We start from the raw sequence: 9,079 nt of genomic DNA on the forward strand, positions 1-9,079 counted from the left end.
GAATTGCTCAACACGTGGGGCGTGAGGTCTCCACAGTACATCGATGTTGTCGCCAGTGGTCGGCGGAAGGTGCACGTGCCCGTCGACCTGGGACCGGACCGCAGCGACGCACGGATGCACGCCAAGACCGTAGGATCCTACGCAGTGCCGTAGGGGACCGCACCGCCACTTCCCAGCAAATTAGGGACACTGTTGCTCCTGGGGTATCGGCGAGGACCATTCGCAACCGTCTCCATGAAGCTGGGCTACGGTCCCGTACACCGTTAGGCCGTCTTCCGCTCACGCACAATATCGTGCAGCCCGCCTCCAGTGGTGTCGCGACAGGCGTGAATGGAGGGACGAATGGAGACATGTCGTCTTCAGCGATGAGAGTCGCTTCTGCCTTGGTGCCAATGATGGTCGTATGCGTGTTTGGCGCCGTGCAGGTGAGCGCCACAATCAGGACTGCATACGACCGAGGCACACAGGGCCAACACCCGGCATCATGGTGTGGGGAGCGATCTCCTACACTGGCCGTACACCACTGGTGATCGTCGAGGGGACACTGAATAGTGCACGGTACATCCAAACCGTCATCGAACCCATCGTTCTACCATTCCTAGACCGGCAAGGGAACTTGCTGTTCCAACAGGACAATGCACGTACGCATGTATCCCGTGCCACCCAACGTGCTCTAGAAGGTGTAAGTCAACTACCCTGGCCAGCAAGATCTCCGGATCTGTCCCCCATTGAGCATGTTTGGGACTGGATGAAGCGTCGTCTCACGCGGTCTGCACGTCCAGCACGAACGCTGGTCCAACTGAGGCGCCAGGTGGAAATGGCATGGCAAGCCGTTCCACAGGACTACATCCAGCATCTCTACGATCGTCTCCATGGGAGAATAGCAGCCTGCGTTGCTGCGAAAGGTGGATATACACTGTACTAGTGCCGACATTGTGCATGCTCTGTTGCCTGTGTCTATGTGCCTGTGGTTCTGTCAGTGTGATCATGTGATGTGTCTGACCCCAGGAATGTGTCAATAAAGTTTCCCCTTCCTGGGACAATGCATTCACGGTGTTCTTATTTCAATTTCCAGGAGTGTAGTTAGTGCCTTCCGTAGTTTGAATCTTTTATTTAGCTGGCAGTAGTGGCGCTCGCTGTATTGCAGTAGTTCGAGTAACGAAGATTTTTGGTGAGGTAAGTGATTTGTGAAAGGTACAGGTTAATGTTACTCAGGGCCATTCTTTTGCAGGGATCTTTGATAGTCAGATTGCGTTGCGCTTAAAGTATTGTGTGTCAGTTTAAGCACAGTCATGTATAATTGTTCTAAGGGGACGTTACATATGTCGACCCTTAGCCAAGGATATCTCACTGGAATCTTCTGATTTTTTCTTGTAGTTTGTGTAATTAGTGTAGATTTTGTTTATTGCTAGCGCGTAGTTGTAGAGAGAATCTCCTTTGTAGTTGCAGCCTTTCACTGTTGCATGCATGTAGATTTGCACCAAGTATTTCGCAGCTGCGCTTGCAATTAACTAGATATTATTTTCAGTGCTATGTTAATGTGTTCCCCTATTTTTGCTCTTCAAATTGTGTTTTTCTGTGTTGTCGTGTGAAATATTGTGACAATAATGGCGTGTGAAAAACGTAACACTAGGCTCCAAAGTAAACTGAGAAATGACAGTGAAGACGAGAGCAGTGTGTTAACGCCACCATGTACTGAATTAACTAATATTCAAAGTAGTAATTTGGTAACTGTGCATAGGGAAATGGAGCGGGCGTCAAATAATGGAGTAGACAGTGAAACAGGTAGTAAACAGGGAAGCATTATCGATCGATCGGTCGGCAACAGCTAGCCTCAGGAATTGGGAATGACAGAACACAATATTGCAAATACTGTAGACTCAGGTTTTGGGTTCTCACCGTTTTCTCAAATAAGTCCAGACACATTTTCTGCTTGTCAAAATGTGAATGTTGCTGGTGCAAATGCATTGCCGAATAGCACTGAGGAACATGTTTCAGACACCAGTGCATTGTTATTACAATTAATGCAACAAATGGGACACAAGCTTCAAAAGTTAGACACAATGGAACAAAATGTTCAAAAGTTAGACACGATGGAACAACACCAGAGGCAAACACAGCAACAGTTAGACACAATGGAACAAAAGCTTCAAAAGTTAGACTCAGTGGAACATAAGCTTGAACAAACACGTGAAGATTTAACTACTGAGTTACATAACATTGAATCGAAATGTCAAAAAGTCTGTAATGACGTAAAAACACAAATTAGTGAGCATTTTCAACCTATTTTTTTGCGGCATGAAAATGCATTACAGAATCACGAAGCAGCCATAAAAGAACTGCAAACTATTGTTCATGAAAATCATGAGACCTTGCAAACAAAAATTGACTCAGCTGCATCTACCGATTTGGTTATGCAACTTGCAAAAACTCAGGAAAACTTAAAGGACGCAGTAGATACTCTGAAAATTGGTTCAGAAAGACACATGGAGGAAATTAGTTCATTATCAGAGAAAGTAGTTGAACTTTCGGATCAGCTAAATAATTTATCTATGAAGGTAGATGATAATCTGAATGACACAAAACCGGTAGTCTTTAATGACACAGAAGAGTGCGAACAAATTAAAAAATTCAAACAAAATCAAAATCAAATCAATACACAGTACAAAAGAGAAATCCGGGAAGTACAAGATCAGCTGACACAGGTAATACAAGAATTACGTATTTCAGAGGACACTCGCGCCCCAATACGGGAAGAGGGACATAGAAATACGGAACAGCCACAAAATAATAACACAGGGCATTTCGGAAGTTATGAAAGAAATTGGCAATGTGCACCGAATATTGAGATGGAACCGCCGACACGACGTAACAATGACCGATATGCTACTCGCCGACACGATGATTTTGACTATAAGCTGTTCATTACTACACGTAAATTCAAAACGTTTAAGAATTCTGCCAACGACATTCATCCACAAGTGTGGCTCCATCAATCCTCTCATTGTTTTCCTCCCAACTGGTCATTAGAGCGCAGATTAGAATTTATGTGTGGCTACTTGGAGAATGAACCAGCTGTAAGAATGCGATCAGTCATCCACGATTGTCACAGTGAAGGAGAATTTTACCATGCGTTCCTCTCAGCATATTGGTCTCAAGCTACACAAGACCGAGTAAAACATAGCATCATAATGATGAAACATTTCGAACAATCTGAATTTTCCAGTGTTGTGAAATATTTTGAAGACATGTTGCACAAGAATCAGTACCTGTCAAACCCATACAGCCCCTCAGAACTCATACGCATTTGCTTAATCAAATTACCTGAACATTTACGACATATTATTTTGGCAGGACGTTGCAAAGACGACATTGAAGCTTTTCAGGGACTGTTACAAGAACTGGATATTGACACTGACAATCGCGGAATGCGAAAACAGGAGCACAACAATTACAGATCACATCCGTCACAATTCGGCGATGACAGAAATAATATACGACAAGGCTATTCTTTCAATGTAAATCGTGACCGAAACAGACACCACCCGTATGACAACCGGTGGCAGAGCAGTAATAGTTACAGAGAAAGATCGCATTTCCGTAGTAATGAATATGATAGAGACAATCATAGAAACAGACAATATGGTAACCAGAACTATTATTATCAAGGGAGACAGAATAATTTCAGACGCAACAGTTCAGCAGGCAGTTACGATTCAGGGAGAAAGTCTCCATGACGTGACCGACAAGAAAGAAACTGTGGGATCTACCGACATAACGAAAGACGTGAATTTCATCAGAACTGGCGAGATTCAAACAGAGCAGGGCACTCTCGGCAAGGCGAATTTGTAGAAGTTAGGTCTCCAAATCCCAGTAACGACGCGCGCCAACAAAGGAACAGACAATGACTCGCACCGCAGGCTGCCGTGTGCGCCGGCTGGCTTAGAGAAAAATAACAGAGACGCTAACCTTGAGAAAAATTCCAGTATTCTTTACCGACGTATACCACATGATAATTGCGTTAAAGTTGGACCTCTGCGTACTAGGAAGAGTAAAGGATTGCACCACATTCCACTTGTAAAACCGTTTATTGACAGATAATCCGTTGTTTAATTTAGTCTTTGCTATAAAATTTTTCACTTCACGTTACTAGTACTCTTTGTCACACTTACAAACTTTTAACATGCAACAATGTTTGTAGTTAAATATCCAGTATAGAACCTAGGGAACATTTTTAAACAGAAATTATGTATGCATTGTTATAGTGAACAGACAACACATGTTGTTATTTGTACATTCTTGCTTGTTAGTTGCACGATTACGTAACGACCATAACGCTGACATACTTAGAACATGTACCTGTACTGCTAACGAGATTTTAATGCAACATTTTGGTTTACTTGAAAATACATTCTGGATTTAAAGTACTTTCAATACCAGATGACACAGTGGTTAGTTTATGTGACAGCTACACGATTATATCACGACAGTACTAATGTGTGACACAATTTACATTGTTGCTTTTGCGGTGTATCTGTTTTATATCTGCACAGTTTTTCTGAATTCTTCTGGAAAGTAAAACATGTTTAATAGTAACTTTTGTGGTATAGCTACAATGAGACAGCCTTTTCCGTAGCACAACAATACGTTACAGCACAGTAATTTCTTCATCACGGCAATAAGCATAATAACTAAGATATCTATACGCAGAGCATTTCACTTTTGTTTATCATGAGGTAAGTACATTGACTTCTGCAGAACTTAGCTTTCGGAGGACGATAACTACGACACTTCCACAGAGATTATCTTACAACATGACGCACAGTTTAGCGCTACAGTACACGTATTTGAGTGATTAATTTTGTACTTAAATCATTTATTTTTAAAGATATTTGAAGTAAAATGATACAAAGGTTTTCCGTAATACATTTCATTCCATTGTTGTAATCTGTAACACCTGAGGGTACAATTACATTAATCCTCAGGGGGATACATGCTTACTTTGTGTACCATGTGTTTGGCAAGCACAAGGAGCCCTAGCTAATATGGTATTTGCTTATACAACTTTACATATCAGTACCATATTTCTCTAACACACAAATTACACAGCTATCTGATCATTTAACTGAGAGAGACAAACATTTATTTTACTACATCAGTGACACATGTTTACGCAATTACATAGTTGGATAACTTCACACTTACAAAATTGTATTTTGTCTGTGCTTTGTGAACTGTTCATATTTTTTTGGACCCATTGTGATATTATGAGAGCTTTGAATGATATATTTGGTAAGGGAGCATGATTTTAAAGTACGTTTGAGGCAGATGACACTTTTGACATGAGCAGAGAATTTTTTTTAGGTTTTGAAATTATTGGAGGAAGTTACGACGTTTTTGAGATTTGACTGAGGTGTTATGAGGTTATTATTATGACGACGATGTGTATTATGCTGCTGAGGTATGTTTATGATTAATAGGCTGATGCTATATGAGTTCTTTGATTATGCTACATATCTCTTATGATGAAATATTGAAGAAGTGTCGACAAATATGTATATGAGTAATAAGGTAAGGAATAATGAGTTGTGGTTAGGGACTCTGGTTTGTGGAAAAGGATGTTGGAAACCGAGAATCGTACTTTAAGAGTTATGAAATGTGTGTAAATGCGTGAATGTATCACAATGCAGGCGAAAATTTTTTGCACACTGTTATATTCATAGGATTTTGTTTCAACACATTTGCAACGTAAATTCTCGACCGGTGAAATTTTTTTATATGAGACTGCCACTGTAGTGGAAACTGCTGTCATAAATATTTCAGTAAGAAAGGTAAGTGACCTTGACGTAATGCGTTTTGGGCGCCCAGCTGAGAGGTAGTCGTCCGACAAAAGAAAGCCATTAGTGTGTGCCTTTTCAGAGGCACAGGTAGAAAAAAAAGGGAGGTCATTAACCTCATTATTGACATTCCTTTATAGAAAGCACCGCAAATACGACACGCTCATTACTTGGAAACATTCTTACATCTGCACATCTGATTATGACAAGTATCTTTCTACGAGAGTTGAGAGATTTTTTTACTACCTTATGAAATGCCATATGGCTAATAAATGATGTTTCATGCCTTCCTTTGTACATATTTGCTCATTTTCTTTAATATCTAGTTCCTAGCTGCACTGCAGCAATTGGTTAATATAAAATTTTATAGATGTACTAATATAAATATTTTATGCCTACAGATCCAGTAAAAAAAATAACTGTATGATGTACTTAAAAAAAAACGAAGGAGCACAAAAACATTTCACAGGAATTGCATACAGAATTTTCTTTTCAAGTACTTGGTAATTTCTTTTGTAGAATAATTTGTGGTGCACCACTTAATTTACATAGACATTAAGATGTGAATATACATTTCCCTTGTCTGCATTATTGTCTTTAGTGTATTGTTTTTTCCTGCTTGAGCTATGTCATGTTTAGATATAGGTTATTTCATTTGCTGCTGCTGTTTGCCAGGCATAGTGCCACTAAATTTCATCTTACATTACTCTGTTAAGCCAGTTTTACTACTGATTTATTTTTCTTGTTTGCTGCTCATTGCCTTATATTAGTTGTAATATTGCAATTGCTTTGACAATTTCCATTTTTTTCATTGCTGTTTGTATTAATTGTTTTGTGCTGCTGCATGGCCTCGTCCCTTAGCTTATGCATCTGAGCTCAGTAGATTTAAGTTAGCTTAAGAGGGGGTAGACTATATAAGAGAATGAGTTGCGATGAAATGGAAGAAATGCATTGAGAATTTATACAAAAGAAGTACAGAAAGCAGGTATAGGTAGGATTTTCTTGGAAATAAATAATGAGGTAAGATAATGGAAAATAAATAATGAAGTAAGAAATATGTGAACATATAAATACAGAAAGCATGCTTGGATAGGATGTTTTGGTGGAAACAAATGTTGAAATAAGACGAAAGATCTATGGAATGAAGTTTTGGGTTGGACTGCAGTACCAAATGTTACACTGAAAACGAACCCTGTCCTTTCCTTTTGTGTTATCCCACTATGTGTTTGTGTACCCTTGTGTATTTGTGTTTTTCCTGTCTTTATGTGTTTAGCTGATGAGAGCTATGTTGTATAATTTTTCTAATACTCTGTTATTTACTTTGTAAAGGAATTTAGACATTATTTATTCTGTTTTGTTGCTCACATGTGAAGGTGTTGTTTCAAACGTTCTTCTGATATGGAACTTCCTGGCAGATTAAAACTGTGTGCCCGACCGAGACTCGAATTCGGGACCTTTGCCTTTCGCGGGCTAGTGCTCTACCAACTGAGCTACTGAAGCACGACTCACGCCCGGTACTTACAGCTTTACTTCTGCCAGTACCTCGTCTCCTACCTTCCAAACTTTACAGAAGCTCTTCTGCGAACCTTGCAGAACTAGCACTCCTGAAAGAAAGGATACTGCGGAGACATGGCTTAGCCAGGAAGTTTCATATCAGCGCACACTCCGCTGCAGAGTGAGAATCTCATTCTGGAAACATCCCCCAGGCTGGGCTAAGCCATGTCTCCGCAGTATCCTTTCTTTCAGGAGTGCTAGTTCTGCAAGGTTCACAGAAGAGCTTCTGTAAAGTTTGGAAGGTAGGAGACGAGGTACTGGCAGAAGTAAAGCTGTAAGTACCAGGCGTGAGTCGTGCTTCGGTAGCTCAGTTGGTAGAGCACTTGCCCGTGAAAGGCAAAGGTCCCGAGTTCGAGTCTCGGTCGGGCACACAGTTTTAATCTGCCAGGAAGTTTCATATCAGCGCACACTCCGCTGCAGAGTGAGAATCTCATTCTGGTTCTTATGATCTTTTATGTATGTACTCATGTCATAATTCCTGTAACACTGATATATATGTCTATTTCTATTCTTTTGTAAAGCCAGTATTACTACAAATGTTATCTGTATTATTATGTTTTTAATGATGTATTTTGTACCTTTGTTACTGTATTCTTATGTTATAAAATTGTGATTGACACCAGTTCATCAAATTAAGTAACTTGTAAGTTACATTTCACTGCACACGTTTCTGTTGGTCATAGTATATGCACAATATGTGAGAAGTTGGGGCTCTTAGTGTTTACATGTGTGTTAATAATTCAGCAAGGGACTGGATAACAGCATTGCTGGTTCTAAGGATAATTCCAAAAACTTTGTAAGTGCACAAGTGGTGGTTATGGACTTGCCCTATTATCTGCAAGACTCTTCAATGGTGATTGTGCACCTGCACAGTCGCAACGGATGGCTGCTAGCCATCTCTACAAGGACTGCAGTGGGTCTACACCTCTGGTGGCCCACCAATACCATACTCTCTACCAGGACTACAGTGGGTCTGCTCTGTGATGACCTACCTACCAATATTCTTCAAAACGTCGAATGACTCTGCTGTGGGTTTCCTCTGTTGTGGCCCATTACCTGTCTGCATGTCGCGAGTCAGCACTGTCTTTCCGTTGGAAGGACAACACTACTTCTTCAAGACTGCGTGGAAATCCACTACTTCCGTGTGCATTTTCTTTTACTGCTCAGACTTTGAGAAAAGAAACGGCAGTTTTACTGTGATGAATGATCAGGACTGTCTTTATGGATTGTGAGAAAATTTCAGCTTTTGACCAACATTGTATTAATAAGTGTGTAATTATGAAAATTCTTTTCAAATCTGTGTTGGCCAGTGCCCAAAACAATTTGCAAAATTTTTTGTGTGGAGCATGGGGGCTATGTAAGTAGGCTGTTTATGTTTTCTTATTGGCAACGTTACAAAGCGCTCTGTATGAAAATCACTGGCTGTGCTGTGTGCAGTCTGTGGCTAGTTTGCGTTGTTGTCTGCCATTGTAGTGTTGGGCAGCGGCAGCTGGATGTGAACAGCGCGTAGCGTTGCGCAGTTGGAGCTGAGCCGCCAGCAGTGGTGGATATGGGGAGAGAGATGGCGGAGTTTAGTAATTTGTCATGAACTGCTATATATATTATGACTATTAAGGTAAATACAGTGTTTGTTCTCTATTAAAATCTTTCATTTGCTAACTATCCCTATTAGTAGTTAGTGCCTTCCG

The 9,079-nt window shown here is 40.5% G+C and overlaps 1 non-coding gene across 1 annotated transcript; it reads left to right on the top strand.

Moving 5' to 3' along the window:
• Nucleotides 1-7,686: 7,686 nt before the first annotated feature.
• Nucleotides 7,687-7,761, top strand: Trnas-uga (transfer RNA serine (anticodon UGA)). The gene has a single exon. It is a non-coding gene; the product is annotated as a tRNA-Ser (tRNA).
• The last annotated feature ends 1,318 nt before the right edge of the window (nucleotides 7,762-9,079 follow it).

Source organism: Schistocerca cancellata, chromosome 10 (assembly GCF_023864275.1).
Source record: "Schistocerca cancellata isolate TAMUIC-IGC-003103 chromosome 10, iqSchCanc2.1, whole genome shotgun sequence".
Classification (NCBI taxonomy): domain Eukaryota; kingdom Metazoa; phylum Arthropoda; class Insecta; order Orthoptera; family Acrididae; genus Schistocerca; species Schistocerca cancellata.